The sequence below is a fragment of the Suricata suricatta genome, chromosome 2, assembly GCF_006229205.1.
Source record: "Suricata suricatta isolate VVHF042 chromosome 2, meerkat_22Aug2017_6uvM2_HiC, whole genome shotgun sequence".
Taxonomy (NCBI): Eukaryota; Metazoa; Chordata; class Mammalia; order Carnivora; family Herpestidae; genus Suricata; species Suricata suricatta.
Genome location: NC_043701.1, coordinates 29912283 through 29917474, shown reverse-complemented (window position 1 = coordinate 29917474; position 5192 = coordinate 29912283).

Sequence of the window (5192 nt, the reverse complement as noted above, 5' to 3'; positions counted from 1 at the left end):
AAATGCTGATGCATAGGAGCACATGTACCCCAATGTTCATAGCAGCAATGTCAACAATAGCCAAAACATGGAAGGAGCCTAAATGTCCATCACCTGACAAATGGATCAAGAAGATGTGGTATATATTCACGATGGAGTACTACATGGCAATGAGAGGGAATGACATATGGCCCTTTGTAGGAAAGTGGATGGACCTTGATGGTGTCATGCTGAGTGAAGTAAGCCAGGCAGAGAAGGACAGAAACCATATGTTTGCACTCATTCTTTATTCTTTAACACAAAGAAGAAGCAAATGTTAGAAAATTTCTCCACATTATTCGAATTAAACTCTTTGTTAATATCAGCTTACTGATATTGGTATATAAACATTTTTTATTGTTTATATGTGTTTATGCATGAATGTGTGGATATATATTTATTAGAATTCAGGGAGAAGTCTCAAATTGAGATAGTCCTTGACAAAGAATTGACAATGAGTGCTTGATTTCAAAAACATAAGAATTTTCACTCGCTGCCCTCTCTACTCTTCTGAGATTCCTGTGACTACCTTTCTGAATAAAATAAAAAAACGGTTTCCATACTCTTAGAAAGAATATATGGGCAACAAAGTTCTACTAATTTCAGTTTAGGATACAAGAAGAAGTAACTGGTGACTTATCTGGATGGCATTAAAGTTGACTTAGCTAAGTTGTAACAAGTTAACACTAAACAACAGAGAAACCTCTGACTTAACAGAAAGAAAAAAAGAAATACTGAAATTTACTCAATATTTCAAGCTAAATGATGCACAATTTTTTTTCAAGAAACTGAGTCTTAATGAAAATCCTCTTTAGTAAAAGATCTTGTCGGTATTTTAGAATTTTTATCATGACTAACCAAAGAAGGAATTTTGGGGAGTGTGTTTGAGTTTTTTTGCTTCTTGGTTTTTTGTTTTGTTTTGTTTTTTGCTTATCTGTACTAAAGTAAGATAAGTGCATTCAGAAGAAATTTGCCTTGGTATATAGTAGAAGCCCACAGGACTCCTTCATATGCAAAGCTCTGGACCAGGGGCTGCCAGAGACGTTGATCTTGAATGTTCATGGCATAACACGTACAGCTTGATAAATCAGAGCTTCTCTAGAACATCTTGGGAAATTTTAGCAACTTTAGAATCATGACCAGTATTAATAATTTTCCAATTAGGTACAGAGATATTTTAATAATATACAGCACTATGGCTTATTAATAGGTATTACATTTTTTAAATGTTTAAAATTTTATGTAAAAAAACTTTGATAACTGTGCTTCAGAAGAACACACTAAAGTCCAGCATACTTATATAATATGTGTTGAAATATGAGAGAGAAACTATCAGGTCCAAAGTAAAGTTTTATCATTTTGAATCATTATTCTGACAGTTATAGACAAATACTATAAGAACTCAATTTTATATATTTGAAATATGTGATTAAGAGCAGTGGGACACTTCAACATAAAGGTGTTCTATAAAAGTACTTTTCATTAAAATATTGTTCTTGGGTGAAGAATGTTATTTTCTAGGCTTTACTTGTATAAATTTAAAATATTATCTGTAAGAGTAAAGTGAATATACAAATAATTATTTTTTTAATTATCGAAGGGGTTTATTTGATCAAGAGGTAAGTGAATCATATTAATAGGCTACAAAGTTGTATTTATCTGCAACATAAAATGTTTCACAAATGTAGAATGAGAACATAGAGATTCTGTGTCAGGGTAGCCTAAGCTACAGAAGCTAATACATAAAATGCCAAAGGCTCAAGGAAGAAAAATGTATTTCTCTCTTTCCCGAGAGTATAGTCCTGCTATTCCAGGTCAGTGAGAATAGTGTGTGAGTGTGTGTGTGTGTGTGTGTGTGTGTGTGTGCGTGTGTGTGTGCATGTGTGTGTGTGTGTGGCGATTGGAGAAGTAGGGTAAAGTGGGGCAGTCTTGCTCCAACCATTCATGTGGAATCTCAGACCAATAAGAATCCTTCCATCTTCCCATCTTCAATATGTGGCTTTTCAAATTCTAGGCAACGAAGGGGGAAATATCACGGAGGAATGAATATAGAAAATTTTAAGGATCTGTCCTAGAGGTAGCACATATCCCTCCCTTCACATCACTTTAATTATAGCTAAATTTTTAGCCATATCTGACCACAATAAAGGTTGACCAGGTGAAGAACAAGAAAAAAGACTTTGGTAGATAGCTTGTAGCTTTTGCCATGCAAACCAATGTGCATTACTAATATCTAGATTCAAGTTTGTTTTCTTTATGTCCAAGGATCCTAAATATTTTAAGAGACTGCTTTGTTTCCTCATAAACGTGATCTGTTCCTTCTTTTTAGAATACTCTACAACATAACTTTAGGCAGAGCACAGCCTTATGGCTCTCCTACACACACAAAGACACCAACATACAGACACACACACACACACACACACACACACACACACACAAAATGATTCTGTACTGGGAGGAAAAGAAGAACTTGAAAGCTAATCTTTCTGCCCCAGGTAGTGGTTTGGTTTTCCCTTGAACAGTCCTCTCTGCTACATCATCCAAGAGAGGACATGGAGGCAAAGAGTGCCTATTGAGTGGGAGATGTGGCAGCAAGAAGGAGGAAGTCACCTGTGCTGTAAGCAGTGACTGTGAGCACAGCCCTGACGGCTTTCCCCTCTTACGAAAAAAGGCGTGCTTCATGAGCTCAAATAGTAGGGACAATGAGATTCTGTTGATGAGTTGGGAATCCAAGACAGAGTAAAACAGGAAGAACTCTGCCCTCTTACAACCAGGGCCTTCTTCAGGGCCTGCTGCAAAAGCTTCTCTATCCTTTGCAGAAGTGTGAATGAAACACAAAGATTTCTGACTGACAGCAGTTAGAGTCCCTCAAGCACTTAACCATCTAGTCCTGGATTATCATTCAAGAATCCTCATACACTTTGAAGAATCTTCCTTCCATGCTGTTCTGTTTCGTAATTCCTTAAAGTATTGTACCACTTGTTTGGAACAATCTCCTCCTTTTCTTCCCCCTACCGTCCCCTCAAATCTTTTCAGCGGATAATTGTGCTCTTCAGATCTCAATGATTCTCTGAGCATCCTAGACTGAATTAGCTCTCCCAAGTTGAGATTGCTCCCTTAGCCATTGGTACTCTACCTTCTAAGACAGACACTGTACCTACAGGGATCTGGTAAATGAGTGACTTCCCCTATTAAATTGTAAACTCTGTGAGGACAAAGAGAGGAGTATCTGCAATGCATTGCTCAGGACACAGCACAGTCCTTGGCAATAGGAGCTGCCAGTAAAATAGTTGTTAGATGAAAAAATCGATTTTTTTCAATGTATGGCATAGATTATCCAATCCTTATTATAGGCAGTAACATATTTGAAGCAATTTTTTTACCTTAAGATTTCTATACTAATTTCAGAAAATCTATAGGGCTCATTTAAAGTTATTCTGATTGATTCTAAATTCTGGTGTTTCCTATGTTGTTTATCTCAGTTGGTCAAGCACAATATGTGTGTCTGTGCATGTGTGTGTGTGTGGGCATGTGTGTGTGTGTGTGTGTGTGTGTGTATACTTAATAAATACACTCAAGGCTATGGGGTACCATAGATTATCTTGCTAGTATATGTTTTCACCACAAGTGATTACAAGCATGTGAATGAACAATGTGATTCCATCACTATAATTAAAAAAAATAATTTAAAACAAATATTCCATCTCTAAATCAGTAGATGTTGTGTCCAAAAACAGTTCACAGAACTACATAGGTCGTGTTAGGAAAGCAGTGTCTCCCAAAGCTACAGAAAGAGTGGTATAACATAGTAGTTAGGAACATACATCCTGAAGCAAAATCATGGGGGTTCAGACCTCAGTTCCACTACTGGTATGAGTATATACCTCTCTGTGCAACCTCTCTGGACCTTCTTGGTAGTAAAATGTGATGAAAGTAGTATCTCATATAGGCTACAGCACTTAATGTTCCTCTCTTTTACCTCCTCCTGTTTTCTTTTTCATTTTCTTTCTTAATTTAGGAAATGCTCTACGTAAATGCCATTGTTTATTTTAGGAAGCATCACGATTTCTGAAATTATGAAATAGATTGTGAAAGAACTTTACAGATGTGTTAATTAATCCAATATTAATTTGTTAGATTATATTCTTGAGTAGTGGTTGTATATGGCCAAGCTTAAATATCATGATTGTATTCTTTTTAAAAAATCTACCCTGTCTGCTGGGCACATGAGCAAGAGAAACTAAAATTTAGGACCAAGATATTTTATCTTAATTATGTTCTTACTCTCTCTGAAATGGAGCAATCTTGAAAAATATTAATTATATTTAATAATAGTTTCTCAATTAAATTAAGAAAACGATATTGCCAACAACATTTTGCTTTGTGCAATTTAGGTTTCTTCTAATAATCTTGATCTGCTCTACTGGAATCAAACCTGTAGATACTACTTGCAAAACACGTTTTTTTAAAATAAAAGAAAGGAAAAACAGGGAAAAAATTAGGCCCCAGACAAGAAAAGCCACTTTCAGTACTAACCAGAAAAATATTATGTGTGACAAGATGTGTGCAACTACTTAAAGGTTTTATTGCAACAAGAATGTGCCAGCTTTGGGCACCAGTGACCACAGAGCAGTTTTGCTCAGGATGCTGACACAAGACAGGTTGTGTAATTTGTCCTCAATTGTCACAATATTGCCTTAGTTTACAATGTTATGCTATCCTATTCTGTGGAAGCATTTACTACTATTTTAAATGCTCTGGAGTTTTCATTGAAGAGTCCTAAGTATTGCATGGAATTTGACTTTTGAATTCTGACTATGACCTGAAAGGGTGCTGCAGTATACTTTAAACTTAGCATCAGTAGCCTGGAATTTTTTACTTCACACTGTACAGATTGTCATTGTGACCATAATCTGTCGTTGACATTACCAGTACAGTTTTTCCAGCACAAGCAGTCATGGGGATCAGTTTATCCAGGTCTGATTATAGAAGAAATACGCAATCATCTGTAAGAGACAGAAAGAAATTTTATACTCTAAATCTGGAAAATGTTCCTTCCTGGGAACATAGAAACAGAAAGAGATATTTGGGTTAAAAATTCATTGTTCCCCAATGTTCCTAGCAGCAATGTCAACAATAGCCAAAACATGGAAAAAGCCTAAATGCCCATC